This window comes from Stegostoma tigrinum, chromosome 10, assembly GCF_030684315.1.
Source record: "Stegostoma tigrinum isolate sSteTig4 chromosome 10, sSteTig4.hap1, whole genome shotgun sequence".
NCBI lineage: Eukaryota > Metazoa > Chordata > Chondrichthyes > Orectolobiformes > Stegostomatidae > Stegostoma > Stegostoma tigrinum.
The window spans coordinates 22,374,221-22,392,541 of record NC_081363.1 but is presented as its reverse complement, the minus strand read 5'-3'; the positions used below and the strand labels follow the sequence as shown (position 1 = coordinate 22,392,541).

Here is an 18,321-nt window from a genome sequence, read left to right as displayed (position 1 = left end):
GGACCAATGTCCAACTTATTAGCTTTGATCTTTCTAAAATATCTATAGATTTTCTTGTTGTCCATTAAATCTCCTTGATCATCACCATTACTTTCTGAAACCACCCGTTATTTCTCCCTTTATACGCTGTTCTACTGATAGGCACCTGTACACCATTCTCACATATAAGCTGTTGCCTTTATCATTTTAAATCTCAACAAAAACTGCTTTTACTTATTTGTTTCTAACCTCATGTAATCCCTGTCTATTATGCTATTAGTTAGCATAGCCATTTTTTCTGCCCCTTCCTAGCATTTTTCAATGTTGGGTCCCAGTCTTTGTCATCCTATCCAACGATGCCTCTTTAATGGGTACCAGATCTTACTTATTTGTTTAAATGTCTGCTATCAGTTCATCTGTTTTTGTTCAAATGCTACATGATCTGTCGACCTTGATTTCAGTTTGAGATCTCAGTTTTCCAACAATAACATCAGCTTGGATCATAAATGTACTTTATGAACCTTGCCACTCGTACTATTTGAACTTCAAAATTAGAATTAAACTTAACGATTTACCAGAGAGTCACCAAACAATTAACTTCTTCAGCTTTAGTGCACTATGAACTAACTCCTAGAAAAAAGATGAAAATGATATAAAAAACAGGGCCAAAAGAACACCCCCTTCCAAAATTCTCCTAATGACGAAACTCTCAGCACTCTGTTCACATTACACCCTATGCCAAGTCACATTGAGACGCCTGGTTTTATATGTTTCCGAAACAAAGATGTTACTGAGCCCAAAAACAGTTTCAGTTGCTTTATTTAATTATCTAACTTCAACTGCCCTGACAATGGAGACCTTGTATCAAACCTACAAAAGTCTGGGAAATTTAGAAATAGGCCATGTTTTGCTCTTTCATTATGTGTTCTCAAAGTGTAATTGTTATTCATTGACAACTGAAATTTCTCATTTAATTCAAGAGATGCAATACGCACAATGCCTTTAGTTACTGATGCTCTGGATATGTTCTTTCTTTGTTTTACCTTGCATTCGGATAGTGCCCATATGGAAAACCTCCCTTCTACAATTTTTGACATTTTCCTTTGGAAAATTGATTTTCTGGTTGCAGCAGCAGCGCGAGCGGGAGCTTGGAGCAGGAGCCTGTCGGGAAGCCAGTGAGTCACTGTTTTTGAATCTTTAAAAAGCTTACCTCTTGAATAGGTGGAGGGACGCTGAGCAGGAGCCGACACGGGACTGGTGAGTGAGGGAGGTAATATATTTGTGTAGTTGCGTTACCCGAAACACTACCCGGGTAGTGCCTCCCACCCATCCTCCTCCTCTAACCAAAACAAATTTCTGTGTGCCTGATTGGTAAGGTAACAAGTTTATTTTTTATTCTTTATGTTTAACAGTCTTGGAAATCTAGAATAATGGGAACAGAGTTCAGGGCAGTTGAATGTTCCTGCTGCAGAATGTGGGAGGTAAGGGTCGCCACTAGTGTCCCTGCTGACTACATCTGCGGGAAGTGCACCCAACTCAGGCTCCTTGAAAACCGCGTTAGGGAACTGGAGCTGGAGCTGGATGAACTTCGGATCATTCGGGAGGCAGAGGGGGTTATTGAGAGGAGGTACAGGGAGGTAGTCACTCCTTAAGTACAAGAAAAAGGCAGATGGGTTACAGTCAGGGGACGGAAAGGGAATCGGCAGGGATCCCCTGTGGCCATTCCCCTCAACAATAAGTATACCGTTTTGGATACTGTTGGGGGGGATGACTTACCAGGGGAAAGCAGTGGGGCATGGGTCTCTGGCACAGACTCTGTCCCTGCTGCTCAGAAGGGAAGGGGGAAGAGGAGCAGAGCATTAGTCATTGGGGACTGCATAGTTAGTGGGATTCATAGGCGGTTCTGCGGGGACGAGAGAGACTCACGGTTGGTGTGTTGCCTCCCAGGTGCCAGGGTGCGTGATGTCTCTGATCGTGTTTTTGGGATCCTTAAGGGGGAGGGGGAGCAGCCCCAAGTCGTGGTCCACATTAGCACCAACGACATAGGTAGGAAGAGAGATGGGGATTTAAGGCAGAAATTCAGGGAGCTAGGATGGAAGCTGAGAGCTAGGACAAACAGCGTTGTTGTCTCTGGTTTGTTGCCCGTGCCACGTGCTAGTGAGGCGAGGAATAGGGAGAGAGAGGAGTTGAACACGTGGCTACAGGGATGTTGCAGGAGGGAGGGTTTTAGATTCTTGGATAATTGGGGCTCTTTCTGGGGTAAGTGGGGCCTCTACAAGCAAGATGGTCTTCACCTGAACCAGAAGGGTACCGATATCCTGGGGGGGAAATTTTCTAAGGCTATTCGGGTGGGTTTAAACTAATTCAGCAGGGGGATGGGAACCAAAATTGTAGTTCGACTATAGAAAAGGTTGAGAGTAGGGTGGTCCGAAAAAAAGTTTCAGGGAAGCAACATGGCACTGGCAAGCAAGAAGTTGGTTTGAAGTGTATCTACTTCAATGCCAGGAGCGTCCAGAATAAGGTGGGTGAACTTGCAGCATGGGTTGGTACCTGGGACTTCAATGTTGTGGCCAATTCGAAGACATGGATAGAGCAGGGATAGGAATGGTTGTTGCAGTTTCCAGGATTTAGATGTTTCAGTAAGAGCAGAGAAGATGGTAAAAGAGGCGGACGTGTGGCATTGTTAGTCAAGGACAGTATTACAGTTGCAGAAAGGATGTATGGGGACTTGTCAACTGAGGTAGTATGGGCTGAGGTTAGAAACAGGAAAGGAGAGGTCACCCTGTTGGGAGTTTTCTATAGGCCTCCGAATAGTTCCAGAGATGTAGAGGAAAGGATAGCAAAGATGATTCGCGATAGGAGTGAGAGAGACAGGGTAGTTGTCAAAGGGGATTTCAACTTTCCAAATATTGACTGGGAACACTATAGTTCGAGTACTATAGATTGGTCAGTTGTTGTCCAGAGTGTGCAGGAGGGCTTCCTGACAGAATATGTAGATAGGCCAACAAGGGGCGAAGCCACATTAGATTTGGTACTGGGTAATGAGCCTGGCCAGGTGTTAGATTTGGAAGTAGGTGAGCACTTTGGTGATAGCAATCACAATTCTGTTATATTTACTTTAGTGATGGAAAGGGATAGGTGTATACCACTGCGCAAGAATTATAGCTGGGGGAAAGGCAATTACGATGAGATTAGGCAAGATTTAGGGAGCATAGGATGGGGAAGGAAACTGCAGGGGATGGGCACATTAGAAATGTGGAGCTTATTCAAGGAAAAGCTCCTGTGTGTCCTAGAAAAGTATGTACCTGTCAGGCAGGGAGGAAGCTGTAGAGTGCAGGAGCCATGGTTTACGAAGGAGGTGGGATCTCTGGTCAAGAGGAAGAAGAAGGCTTATGTTAGGATGAGATGTGAAGGCTCAGTTAGGGCACTTGAGGGCTACGAGGTAGCCAGGAAAGACCTAAAGAGAGAGCTCAGAAGAGCCAAGAGGAGACATGAGAAGTTGTTGGCAGATAGGATCAGGGTAAGCCCTAACGCTTTCTATAGGTATTTAAGGAATAAAAGAATGATGAAAGTAAGATTAGGCCCAATCAAGGATAGTAGTGGTAAGTTGTGTGTGAAGTCAGATGAGATAGGGGAAGCGCTAAATGAATATTCTTCAACTGTATTCACTCTAGAAAACAACAATGTTGTCGAGGTGAATACTGAGATATAGGCTACTAGACTAGGTGGGATTGAGGCTCACAAGGAAGAGGTATTAGAAATCCTTCAGAGGGTGAAGATAGATAAGTTCCCTGGGCCAGATGGGATTTATCCTCGGATCCTCTGGGAAGCCAGGGAGGAGATTGCCGAGCCTTTGACATTGATCTTTAACTCGTCATTGTCTACAGGAATAGTGCCAGATGACTGGAGGATGGCAAATGTGGTTCCCCTGTTCAAGAAGGGGAGTACAGACAACCCTGGTAATTATAGACCAGTGAGCCTTACCTCAGTTGTTGGTAAAGTGTTGGAAAAGGTTAAAAGGGATAGGATTTATAATCATCTAGAAAAGAATAAATTGATTAGGGATAGTCAGCATGGTTTTGTGAAGGGAAGGTTGTGCCTCACAAACCTTATTGAGTTCTTTGAGAAGGTGACCAAACAGGTAGATGAGAGTAAACCGGTTTATGTGGTGTATATGGATTTCAGCAAGGTGTTCGATAAGGTTCCCCACAGTAGGCTGTTGTACAAAATGCGGAGGAATGGGATTGTGGGAGATATAGCAGTTTGGATCGGAAATTGGCTTGCTGAAAGAAGACAGAGGGTGATAGTTGATGGGAAATGTTCATCGTGGAGACAAGTTACTAGTGGTGTACCACAAGGGTCAGTGTTGGGTCCACTCCTGTTTGTCATTTTTATAAATGACCTGGATGAGGGCGTAGAAGGATGGGTTAGTAAATTTGCAGACAACACTAAGGTCGGTGGAGTTATGAATAGTGACAAAGGATGCTGTAGGTTGCAGAGAGACATAGACAAGCTGCAGAGCTGGGCTGAGAGGTGGCAAATGGAGTTTATTGCAGACAAGTGTGAGGTGATGCACTTTGGTAGGAGTAACTGGAAGGCAAAGTACTGGGCTAATGGTAAGATTCTTAGTTGTGTAGATGAGCAGAGAGATCTCGGTGTCCATGTACACAGATCCTTGAAAGTTGCCACACAGGTTGACAGGGCTGTTAAGAAGGCATACAGTGTTTTAGCTTTTATTAATAGAGGGATCGAGTTCCGGAACCAAGAGGTTATGGTGAAGCTGTACAAAACTGTGGTGCGGCTGCACTTGGAGTATTGTGTACAGTTCTGGTCACCGCATTATAAGAAGTATGTGGAAGCTTTGGAAAGGGTGCAGAGGAGATTTAGTAGGATGTTGCCTGGTATGGAGGGAAGGTCTTACGAGGAAAGGCTGAGGGACTTGAGGCTGTTTTCATCAGAGAGAAGAAAGTTGAGAGGTGACTTAATTGAAACATATAAAATAATCAGAGGGTTAGATAGGGTGGATAGGGAGAGCCTTTTTCCTAGGATGGTGATGGCAAGCACGAGGGGGCATAGCTTTAAATTGAGGGGTGAAAGATATAGGACAGATGTCAGAGGTAGTTTCTTTACTCAGAGAGTAGTAAGGAAATGGAACACTTTGCCTGCAACAGTAGTAGATTCACCAACTTTAGATACATTTAAGGTGTCATCGGATAAGCATATGGACGTACGTGGAATCGTGTAGGTTCGATGGGCTTGAGATCGGTATGACAGGTTGGCACAACATCGAGTGCCAAAGGGCCTGTACTGTGCTGTAATGTTCTATGTTCTATAGTGCAGAGGAAGTTCAGTGTGGTGGCGGATTGAAGTAATACTGTTAAAAGCGTACTGAATGCAACAATCCTGATTCGTGGCCTATGGGTATCTGTCAGACTCCACTGTCTATGTCCAATTTCGTGAAATGCTTGCTTATTGTCAATTTTGACAAGCTATTATCAACAGACAAAATGGGATGAATTTTTCTCCTAACTCCTTGAACTGAGTGAGATTCACACATTTGGGTTTTGTCTTCATCTGTCTTAAGAACAGTTACTAGCCCTAAACACAATTGTGTCAATTCTGTCACCGACAATATAATCCCAATTTCAATCATGCTGTGTAACTGAGATTTCATCTTTCCCATCAGAGGATGAGGAATTTTCCTGGAAGCGTTTAAGCATCTTCTTGCAAAGTAATGTGATACTTCTGAATCAGATTGGCCTAATTTGTGAATAATGAGAAAATTTTGCCAAAATTCTGTTCCGTTTCCATCCTGGAGCACTCTACTGAGTCTTTCTAAATAGATCTAGCTGAATATATGCATTTTTACTCAATAATGAAATATTTAGTTTGGTTGGTATATTTCTATGATTAGTATTCTATTATATAGATTCCATGATATATTGACCTTTGTGATAATGTTTGGACATGATTTGCTCGCACACCTCAAGTTCTGTGCTCCCTGGATCTTTGAGTTTTATGTTCGCTGGCCCAAATTTCAGATTTCAACAATGGTGTGCTGTTTGCTGGTGTTTAAGCATCTGCATTTGTGTCAAGTTTAAACTCTTTTTTTAAACCTCTGAGCCATCAATTTGCTTGTTCAAAATCTGTATTCACTCTTTTTGACCTCACCCAGGAATGTTGTCTCAACTTTCTCGTCCTTGTCATTAATTTCTCATTTTTTTTCCTCGCTGCATATTTTCCATTTTTGCCAGAAACTTTCCTTTTCCAAGCCTTTCCCTTTGTTTCTGTGGTGACAAAGATGCTGCTATCTTGCAGTATTTTGTATAGTGGCCCAGGTGATCACACCTACAGAGGGTCCTCAATTTATGAACATTCTATGTATGAATGCTAGTACTTATGAACTGATTCCGCACATGGTTTAAAATTTAAAGTTAAAGACCTGATATTTCCTGTATTTATGAGCATCTGCTTTCTATTTTCCTGCATTATGCCCCAACTTGCATACAAGTCGACTGCTCCCAACCCTGCATTGCCTGTATAGTGCTCAGTTTTCCTCTGCTGAATATTCAGTGAGCACACGATTCTGTTTTGACACAATTTTTAAACAAGTTAATTTGGTCGATGAAATTGACTTCCATTCATTTAGTATTTTGATGGAATTTTAGGAAACTGAAAATGCTAGCTTGTAGGCTGTAGATTGCACCAGGTTGAACCAATATGGAACAGAAAAACTGAAGGAAAGTTTCACCTGCCTTGACTGCTGTATGTATGTCCTTCAATTACCAGCTCAGTAGAATCCTGAAATGTCCTTGTAGAAGTGGCTGAATTTTGTGCCCTGATTTCTCATAGCATAGTGAGTTCATGGAATCCCTCTCGTATGTAAATAGGCCATTTGGGTCAACCAGTCTACACTGACTCTCTGAAGAGCATCCCAGCCACACTCAACACCACCCCCCACCACCCCCGCCTATTCTATTCCCCATAATCCTGCATATCCCATGGCTAATCCACCTAACCTGCACATCCCAGGAAACTATGTCCAATTTAGCATGGCCAATCTACCCAATCTGCACATCTTTGGGCTGTGGGAGGAAACCAAACCACCAAGAGAGAACCTATGCAGACATAAAGAGAACGTGCAAACTCCACACAGACAGTCGCCCGAGGTGGAATTGAACCCGGGTCCCTGGTACTGTGAGGCAGCAGTGCTAACCACTGAGCCACCATGCTACTGTATTTATTTGATATTTCTGCATTAACTCTTCCTTGGATTAAAAAATGTTTAACAATTTTTTACCCTCACATAAAGTTGTCTTTACTTATTACTTTTTTACTCACAACATCCTGCTAAATTGTGCAGATCTGTCAAAAATGATGGCTATAGATTTTCCTAGTTTGTTTAGGTCACTGATTAATTCTCGCTTTTCCAAGAACAATTCAACACAATCTGCATTACATTTTTCCACAGCTTTACCAGAATATCATTGGACATTGGATCTACAGCATTTAAAATATGATGCTGCTTTGCTGGCAAGCTTGATACAGTTTGTAAAACTGAAATTGCCACTTCAGATCTTCTGCTACTTCTGGCTTAACTGTGAACCATCTACATTTCTAAATACTTGTTGTAATGACAAGGACCATAATGGAGCTGCTTTCTCTTTGTAATTTTGCGACTAGCTGAACTGGCAGAGTATTTGAGTTTTCCCTTCACTCCATCAAAGTATTCCAGTTCCATAACTTTATTCTGCAGTGTATTGTCAACTTGTGACTTTTAAAGTCTTTGAAGTTTATTTTCCTGCCATTTGGAGTCTCCCTGCTATGTTGCCCTGTGCTCCAAGGATTCAGAGATTCTTTCCCTTGTTTTTGGAAGCTTCTCCTTTTCCAAATATTTACTCAAGTCTTCTGAGGTCTTATTCTGACTTAAGAGATTTCCATTTTCTTTCACTGTATCCCGTGGACTCAGACCTTGAATCTGGAGGGTTACCGAGCAACACCATATTTTACTCGCAGCATTATGTAAAACTACTAAAAGCATACTTAGATGCTTCTGCTTGATATTTCTGGGTTTCGGTTACGCATACATTCATTCTGTGCCAGGCTGGAAGTTCCTTATGCTTGAGTGAGGCTCTCCCATCCTTGATGTGCTATAACAGTGTCTCATTTAGTACAAGTTACTAAATATAGAGGATTCTAAATGCTGCAGTGCAGCGTCAGAAACCTTTTTCTTTACAGGCTTTCTCTGGTCTGAAGTCTTCTCTCAATCTCTCTTCTTCGTTTCAGTGTTACATCATCAGTTCTCCCATCACTATTTGCATATTCTATTTTACCTTTTTGCCTGTCATTAGCATAGACTTTTTTTAGGTATTTGACAAGAAAAAAAATGGTTAAGAGTAAAATTGGACCCTTGAACACAGAAACGGGTGAATTTATTATGGGAAACAAGGAAATAGCAGAAGAGTTGAATAGGTGCTTTGGATCTGTCTTCACTAGGGAAGACACAAGCAATCTCCCAGATGTTATAGTGGCTGAAGGACCGAGAGTAATGGATGAACTGAAGGGAATTTATATCAGGCAGGAAATGGAGTTGGATAGACTGTTAGGTCTGAAGGCTGGTAAGTCCCCGGGACCTGATGGTCTGCATCCCAGGGGACTTAAGGAGGTGGCTCTGGAAATCGTGGACGCATTGGTAATCATTTTCCAATGTTCTATAGATTCAGGATCAGTTCCTGCAGACTGGAGGGTGGCTAATGTTGTCCCACTTTTCAAGAAAGGAGGGAGAGAGAATACAGGGATTTATAGACCGGTTAGCCTGACATCAATGGTGGGGAAGATGCTAGAGCCGATTAAAGAAGATGAAATTACGAATCATTTGGATAGCAGTAACAGGATAGGTCAGAGTCAGCATGGATTTACGAAGGGGAAATCGTGCTTGAATAATCTTCTGGAATTTTTTGAGGATGTAACTATGAAGATGGACAAGGGAGAGCCAGTGGATGTAGTATACCTGGACTTTCAGAAAGCCTTTGATAAAGTCCCACAAAGGAGATTAGTGAGCAAAATTAGGGCACATGGTATTGGGGGCAAAATACTGGCTTGGATTGAAAATTGGCTGGCTGACAGGAAGCAAAGTAGTGATAAATGGGTCCCTTTCGGAATGGCAGGCAGTGACCAGTGGCGTTCCACAAGGTTCGGTGCTGGGACCGCAGCTATTTACAATACACATTAATTATATACATGAAGGCATTAAAAGTAATATTAGTAAATTTGCTGATGACACAAAGCTGGCTGGCAGGGTGAAATGTGAGGAAGATGTTATGAGAATACAGGGTGACTTATGAGAATACAGGGTAAGGAATTAGCTGAAGAACTTAATAAGTACTTTGCATCAGTCTTCACAGTGGAAGACATGAGTAGTATGCCAACGATTAGGGTGAGTCAGGGAGCAGAGTTGAGTATGGTAGGCATTACAAAAGAGAAAGTGCTAGAAAAGCTAAAAGGCCTAAAAATTGATAAATCTCCGGACCCCGATGGGCTACATCCTAGAGTTCTGATGGAGGTTGCTGAGGAAATAACGGAGGCTTTGGTCATGATCTTTCAAAAGTCACTGGAGTCAGGGAAAGTCACAGATGATTGGAAAATTGCTGTTGCAACTCCCTTGTTTAAGAAAGGATCAAGGCAAAAGATGGAAAATTATAGGCCGATTCGCCTCACCTCGGTAGTTGGTAAAATTCTAGAATCCATTGTCAAGGATGAAAATTCTACATTCCTGGAAGTGCAGGGTCAGATTAGAACAAGTCAGCATGGTTTTAGTAAGGGGAGGTCGTGCCTGACAAACCTGTTAGAATTCTTTGAAGAGGTAAAAAGTATGTTAGACCAGGGAAACCCAGTAGATGTTATCTATCTAGACTTCCAAAAGGCCTTTGATACAGTGCCTCAGGGGAGGCTGTTGAGCAAGGTGAGGGCCCGTGGTGTTCGAGGTGAGCTACTGGCTTGGATTGAGGATTGGCTATCTGACAGAAGGCAGAGAGTTGGGATAAAAGGCTCTTTTTTGGAATGGCAACCGGTGATGAGTGATGGCCTGCAGGGCTCAGTGTTGGGGCCACAGCTGTTCACCTTATATATTAATGATCTGGATGGAGGGACTGGGGGCATTCTAGTGAAATTTGCCGATGATGTGACGATAGGTGGGCAGGCAGGTAGTACTGAGGAGGTGGGGAAGCTGCAGAAAGATTTAGATAGTTTAGGAGAGTGGTCCAGGAAATGGCTGATGAAATTCAATGTGAGCAAGTGTGAGGTTTTGCACTTTGGAAAAAAGAATATAGGCGCGGACTATTTTCCAAATGGTGAGAAAATCCGCAAATCAAAACTGCAAAGGGATCTGGAAGTGTTGGTCCAGGATTCTCTAACGGTTAACTTGTAGGTAGAGTCCATAATTAAGAAAGTGAATGTCATGTTGTTGTTTATCTCAAGAGTGTTGGAATATAAAAGCAGCGATGTGCTTCTGAGGCTTTATAATTCTCTAGTTAGGCCCCATTTAGAATACTGTGTCCAATTTTGGGCCCCACACCTCAGGAAGGACATACCTCAGGAAGGCCCTGGAGTGTGTCCAGCAGAGATTCACACAGATGATCCCTGGAATGGTAGGTTTAACGTATGATGAACGGCTAAGGATCCTGAGATTGTACTCATTAGAGTTTAGAAGGTTGAGGGGAGATCTAATAGAAACTTACAAGATAATGTATGGTTTAGAAGTGGTGACGCTACGAAGTTGTTTCCATTAGGCAGGGAGACTAGGACCCGTGGGCACAGCCTTAAAATTAGAGGGAGTAAATTTAAAACTGAAATGAGACAACATTTCTTCAGCCAGAGAGTGGTGGGCTTGTGGAATTCATTACCACAGCATGCAGTGGAGGCCAGGACGTTGGATGCCTTCAAGGCAGAGATCGACAAATTCTTGATCTCAGAAGGAATCAAGAGCTATAGGGAGAGTGCAGGGAAGTGGTGTTGAAATGCCCATCAGCCATGATTTAAATGGCGGAGTGGACTTGATGTGCCGAATGGCCTTACTTCCACTCCTATGTCTTCTGGTCTTACGGTCTTATGGACTTGGACAGACTAGGTGAGTGGACGAATGCATGGCAGATGCAGTTTAATGTGGATAAATGTGTGGCTATCCACTTTGGTGGCAAGAACAAGAAGGCAGATTACTATCTAAATGGAGTCAAGTTAGGTAAAGGGGAAGTTCAACGGGATCTGGGTATTCTTGTACATCAGTCAATGAAAGCAAGCATGCAGGTCCAGCCGGCAGTGAAGAAAGCTAATGGCATGCTGGCCTTCACAATAAGAGGAATTGAGTACAGGAGCAAAGAGGTCCTTCTGCAGCTGTACAGGGCCCTGGTGAGACCGCACCTGGAGTGTTATGTGCAGTTTTAGTCTCGAAATTTGAGGCAGGACATTCTGGCTATTGAGGGAGTGCAGCGTAGGTTCACAAGGTCAATTCCCGGAATGGCGAGACTATCATATGTTGAAAGATTGGAGCGACTGGGCTTGTATACACTTGAGTTTAGAAGGATGAGAAGGGATCTGATTGAGACATATAAGATTATTAAGGAATTGGACAATCTGGAGGCAGGAAGTATGTTTCTGTTGATGGGGAGCTCCAGAACAAGAGGACACAGTTTAAAAATAAGGGGTAGGCCATTTAGAACAGAGTTGAGGAGAAACTTCTTCACCCAGAGAGTGGTGGATATATGGAATGCTCTGCCCCAGAAGGCAGTGGAGGCCAAATCCCTGGATAGTTCCAAGGAAGAGATGGGTAGAGCTCTTAAAGATAGTGGAATCAAGGGTTATGGGGATAAGGCAGGAACAGGATAGTGATTATGATCATGGCTGATCATCCACAATGAATGATGGTGCTGGCTCGAAGGGCCAAATGGCCTACTCATAGAAAATAGAACATAGAACATTACAGCACAGTACAGGCCCTTCGGCCCTCAATGTTGCGCCAACCTGTGAAACCAATCTGAAGCCCATCTAACCTCCACTATTCCATTATCATCCATATATTTATCCAATGACCATTTAAATGCCCCTAAAGTTGGCGAACCTATTACTGTTGCAGGCAGGGCATTCCACGCCCTTCCCACTCTCTGAGTAAATAACCTGACATCTGCCCTATATCGATCACCCATAGAAAGTACATAGAACATTACAGCACAGTACAGGCCCTTCGGGCCTCGATGTTGTGCCGACCAGTCATACTGATCTCAAGCCCATCTAACCTACACTATTCCATGTACGTCCATATGCTTGTCCAATGACGACTTAAATGTACCTAAAGTTGGCGAATCTACTACCGTTGCAGGCAAAGCGTTCCATACCCTTACTACTCTCTGAGTAAAGAAACTACCTCTGACATCTGTCCTATATCATTCACCCCTCAATTTAAAGCTGTGCCCCCTCGTGCTTGCCGTCACCATCCTAGGAAAAAGGCTCTCACTATCCACCCTATCTAACCCTCTCATTATTTTATATGTTTCAATTAAGTCACCTCTCAACCTTCTTCTCTGTAATGAAAACAGCCTCAAGTCCCTCAGCCTTTCCTCGTAAGACCTTCCCTCCATACCAGGCAACATCCTCGTTAATCTCCTTTGCACCCTTTCCAAAGCTTCCACATCCTTCTTATAATGCGGTGACCAGAACTGTATGCAATACTCCAAGTGTGGCCGCACCAGAGTTTTGTACAGCTGCAGCATAAACTCCTGCACCTATTGTCTATTGTCTATTGGCAAGCGATCTAACGCTGGATTTAGGTGTCTATCTGAAACAGTGTTGGTCATTTTTCAGCAGGTCACGTGACACACAGGGTTACAACATCAATTACTATGGTACACAATTTCCATTCCAATTAAACAATGAGAAAGACAAATTCAGTATCTCTAATCCCTACCCCAAGAAAATATAATTCATTTTTTAACATTGAAATATTTATCAAGCACAAAATCGCAGTTGACAGTATACTTTCAAAAAGGATCCGTGACCAATCACGTTAAGAATATAAGTCCTTATTTTTAGTTATTGAAGTTACTGTTTGAAGAATAAGAAAAGTTGGTAATAGCGATGGCTATAAAACCAAAACTGAGAAGCCTTAATTTCATTATAAGTCTTAAAATGTATTTGGTTCACGTGTGTTTTATTAGTTGGACATTTTACTGTTCTAATTAAATGTAGTGGAAGAACTAACTGAGCTCATTATATACTATTTAATTTAATTTGCAATGTTAATGTACCTTCTGTGCTACACCAACTTCTGATTTGCCAGCTGGGAATTGGAAACACAAATGGCACAGTCAAATAAAACGTGGCATTTCCAGCCACGAATACCCTACTCCATTCATCTCCTGTAAGCATCAACTCTCCTGGGATTGTCTGGTATCACTCCTAAGGAGCCTAGCTCATGTGTGTGACTAAAACATGAAGGATTTTGCAGCTGAGCCCAATTGTGTGCTCACTCCTCACCCCTATTGCTGACTTTTTTGCACTTCCCAGGGGTGTTACTCAATAGTAAGAAATATAAGAGTGCCTGGTCGAAATTTTTTTTCACCTAGTTAAAGCACTTGGGTCAAAAGTAATATTCCTTTCGAATACTAAGCACAACCATTGGATCAAAAATGGAATTTCCTGATCTCTGAGTTCCAGTTGCACCAGCAAATAAAAATTCACCCATTGTCTATAAACTGGTGCTCATGCCATTTTGATGTTAAACATGGGACTACTTAAATGACAGTTTGCTCATAATGTTAACTCCTAGGTCTGCAGTTCATCATCTGGTCCAAGTCAACAAAGTGTAAAATGCATTGATTCAGCCAAATCGAGGGTGAAACGTTAAAAACATCACACTTCTTGTCTTGCATCGTGCTGTTATTTTCCTGATTCATTTTCCTGTTTCTTCAAAAACGCACTTCATTGAAGCCTGTTTTAAAAATTTTCCTTTGCGAGATGTATTGAAGAAAACATTGAAAAATAGTGTGTAATAATAAAACAGGGAAATATAAATTCTTGATAAGTAGAGAATTAAGGGTTATGAGGAAATGGCAGAAAAGTGGACATGAGGAATGTTAGATGAGCCATGCTCCTAATGAATGGCAGAGAGGCTGAACAGCCTACTCCTATTCTTATTTCTTATAGACTTTTGGTATCATAACTGGTGAAACCACAAATGAATAAGCAGGTGAAATGTATTCTCTGTAGCAACGAACAGTGGATAATCAAAAATCCACAGCCGATCTTGTATCTCACTCCCAAAAGGAGAGAGGTTAAGAAGTATTTCTTTATACGGCAGTCGGGGCATAGTATGTTTAATAACAAGCATTGTTTGAGACAGAAGCTATTATATATTTTAGAGGAAAACTCATTAAGGGTTTGAAATGAGCAGTAGAGAGAACAGTGACAAGATGGTAGAAGGATTGGTTTTAAATTGCTTTTGTAAAGAACTGATGCAGGCACAGTCGGTGAAATGGTTTTATGATCAGTCTACTTGTGTGCTCTAACAGGTTTTTAGTTCTGCAGTAAGATTGAAGGGTCGCTGTTCACATGAACGCACTCTCTTATGGGACAAACATTGATGACTGACAGATAACTGAAAGGACATTTGGGTAAATATCACCCTGCAGTCTTCTGGAACACAGGTTCGCTGAGAAGAATGTGTCTAATTCGCAAGTGTTTGCTTGCCTATCCATGGAACTGAACTATGTCAGTTATAGATTTTTTTTTCATAAGGGAGTTTACAAGCTTACCCTTGAATGGAGGCACAAGCCTGCTGCAATTTACTAATGTGCTATTTCATTCACCTAGCAGCAAATTCACACACTGGAATGTGATGAGGTTCTGACAGCTGAGCCTGCAGACTTGTGCTTGCTACTAGAAACAACTGTGCAGCCCCCAAGGATTTCTCTGCATCTGAAAACAGCCCTACACTTTGTTTTAATTAAACAAGTGTTTCTTGTGGGTATCCTTACTTTAGATCTGCCTCAGTGTTGTGGTTGAAATTGTTCAAAGAAATGTCAGTCAATGATTGTTACAGTTGTAGGTATATGTATACATATAATAAATATTGCCATTGCAGCACAGCATTTATACAATACCAGATGTAGATGAATTGCTAGCTTTTTTTTAGCAAGTGTCTACACTGTTTAAATATAGATACTGGAACTAACTGTACAGTGTAACATACAACTGAGTTAGTAGCTTTTCCTTAACTCATATAATCATACTTCATTTTAAACAATTATTTGATTTTTCACTGTAACTGATAGAATAATAGATAAGAAGCTATAAAAAAGACTTGTTTTACAATATAACATGTTGTATAAATTCATTTACTGCAGGTTCACTTTATAATGTGTGTAACTGAACGAGCAACCATTCAATAAAGTGAGTATTTTATATGTTTCTCTCCAGCAATGAAAGTGACATTAATGATGTTTGAAATATATATTAAAGCTGAAAGATAATAAAATAAAATGAAACAGTCTAGTAATTCTGGCCCCACACTGGGTATTATGATGTAGAGATTGATCATAGGCAAGCAACACAGTGGGTAGTGAGATAAGGCTAACTTTTCTACTGGCTCTAATCGTGGAGTGACTTAGTGTATCTGTTTTCATTCATAGATGGGAGCTATGAATAGAGAAGGTACTGGGAATTTTCTATGGAATCAGAGAATGAGTCAGCACAGAAAGGAGCTATCTGGTCTATTATTTCTGCACTAGAAATTTGAAAGAGCTTCCAATTCATCTCAATCTCCTTTTCTTTTCCCACAGTCCTGTCTTTTTTTTCTTTTTCAAACAATTATGTTATTCATTCTCTTTTGAAAGTTGCTGCCTTATCTGCTGCCACCACTCCTTTGAACCATTGTGCTCCAAATGATAATAGCACTTAGTGCGGAGGAAAGTATCCCCATGCCACCTCTGGTTCATTTGCAAATCATTCAAAATTTGTGTCAAAAACAAAAATTGCTGGAGGGACGCCACGGGTCCTCACACCTTCTCACGCTTTCACAACATCATTCCATGAAATTGCAGAAAGTGTAACTCCAGACCGTTTACCTCCTGTCTTCTCACCGTTCATGACCCCAGGCCTTCCAGGTAAAGCAGCAACTTAACTGCATTTAATTCCATTTGCTCTACTGTATTCGCTGCTCGCAGTTTGGTCTTCTCTACACTGGGAAGATGAAACGCAGACTGCGTGATTGTTTTGCAGAACATCGATGCTCTGTCTGCAAAAGTGACCCTGAGCTTCCAGTTGCTGCCCCTTCAATATACCACCATGTTCCCACATAAATATTTCTGTCTCAGGCTTACTGCAGTGTTCCAGTAAAACTCAGTGCAAGTTCGAAGAACCTTGTCTCATTTTCTACATGAGGATCCTCCAGACTCAGGGACTCAGCACTCAATAACTTTAGAATCTGATTCTATTCTTCCATTTTTTTTAATCCACCCCCACATCTAGACCTGTCATGATATGGATTGCTTTCAGCATTGGTTTCAGCATTACTTACTCATTTTCTCTCGCTCAGCTCTCATCATCACTCATTCAACTTCCCTCCTGGATTACCCCTCATAATAATCCCCTCGTCCGCCTATCCCTTTTATTTCTCTGTCTCAGCGGGCTCTGGACCTGAAACATTATCTTTGCTTTCTCTCCACAGATACTGCCAGACGAGCACAGCTATTCCAGTATGTTCTACTTTTGATTCAGCCTTCTGTTTTATTTTAGAGCATAGACAACAAGTAACAGATAGACCAAAGCTATATCATAACCAACAAATCAGATTGAAGCGCTGCAGACCTGACATCCAGACATGACTAGTGGTGGGCAATTTGACAATTCACTGAAGGAGGAGGCTCCACACATGTCCATCCTCAATGATGAAAGAGCTTAATTCATGGAGAATCATAGAAATCCCTACAGTGTGGAAGCAGACCATTTGGCCCATCGAGCCCACACCAACCCTCTGAAGAACATCCCTCTCAGACCTAAGCCATCATTGCAATCTTGCTTATCCCATGGCCAATCCGTCTAGCTTGTACATCCATGATGCTGTGGGAAATTTAGCACAGCTTAATCACCCTAACCTGATGGATTGCCGCCATCCCTAGTGTCTTATGGGTAGGATTCTGCGCTTTCACTGCCATGGCCTGGGATTGATTCCTGGTCAGGGAATTAGGATTTATAAAAGGCAGAGTAGTGGCTCAGTGGTTGGCACTGCTGCCTCACAGTGCCAGAGACCCGGGTTCGATTCCACCCTCGGGTGACTGTCTGTCTGGTGTTTGCACATTCTCCACGGGTTTGCTTGGATTTCCTCCCACTGTCCAAAGAGGTACAGGCCAGGTGGATTGACCATGCTAAATTGCCGGTTGTGTTCAGGGATGTGGTTCTGGGTGGGATGCTCTGAGGTCCGGTGTGGACGAAGGACCTGTTTCCACACTGCAGGGGTTCCATGAGAACCTACAGATCTTTGGACTGTGGGAGGAAACCAGAACACCCCAAGGAAACCTACACATTCTCCCCCGTGAATGTGCAAACTCCACACAGGCAGGGACCCGAGGCTGGAATCAAACCCGATGCTGTGAGGCAGCTGTGCTAACCACTGCGCCATCATGCCCTGTACGCGTCAGTGTGAAAGAGAAGACTGAAGCACTTGCAACAGTTTTCAACCAGATGTTCTGAGAACCTTGGCCTTATTCTGTGGTTCCCAACATTACAGATGCCAGTCATCAGGATATTTGATTGATTCCATGTGATGAAAAGAAGCTACTGGAGTCACTGGACACTGCAAAGGCAATTGTCCCTGACAGCATGCAGGCAATTATGTTGAAGATTTGTGTTCTAGAACTTGCCTAGCCAAGCTATTCCACAACAACTACAACACTGACGTTTCATGAGTAATGTTGAAATTGCCCAGGTGTGTCTGGCACACAAAAAGCAGGTTAAATCCTAACCAACCAATTATTGCTAATTACTCTCAATCATCAACAGTGCTATCAAGCATCTGATCAGTAGCAATGTTCTCAGTGATGCTCAGTTTGGGTTCCGCCAGGGCCTCGCACCTCCTGATCTCATTACAGCCTTGTTTCAAACATGGACAAAAGAGTTGAATTCCAGAGGTGAGGTGAGAGTGTCAGCCCTTGACATTAAGACTACATTCGACCCAGTGTGGCATCAAGAGTCTTAACAAAATTTGAGGCAGTGGCAATCAGCAAACACCATTTGATTGGCACCATTTCTACAAGCATCCAGCCCCTGCACAAATGATGCTCAGTAGCAGCCATGTGT

At 42.4% G+C, this 18,321-nt stretch overlaps 1 long non-coding RNA gene across 1 annotated transcript in view; it reads left to right on the top strand.

The window, feature by feature from the left end:
* The window catches only part of LOC132210091 (uncharacterized), a 31,651-nt gene extending 14,937 nt beyond the window's left edge, over positions 1-16,714 (top strand). The window contains exons 3-5 of the long non-coding RNA XR_009446283.1: positions 1,038-1,154; positions 15,372-15,417; positions 16,694-16,714. This is a non-coding gene — a long non-coding RNA (uncharacterized LOC132210091). The remainder of the gene's footprint in view (positions 1-1,037; positions 1,155-15,371; positions 15,418-16,693) is intronic.
* Positions 16,715-18,321: the final 1,607 nt, after the last annotated feature.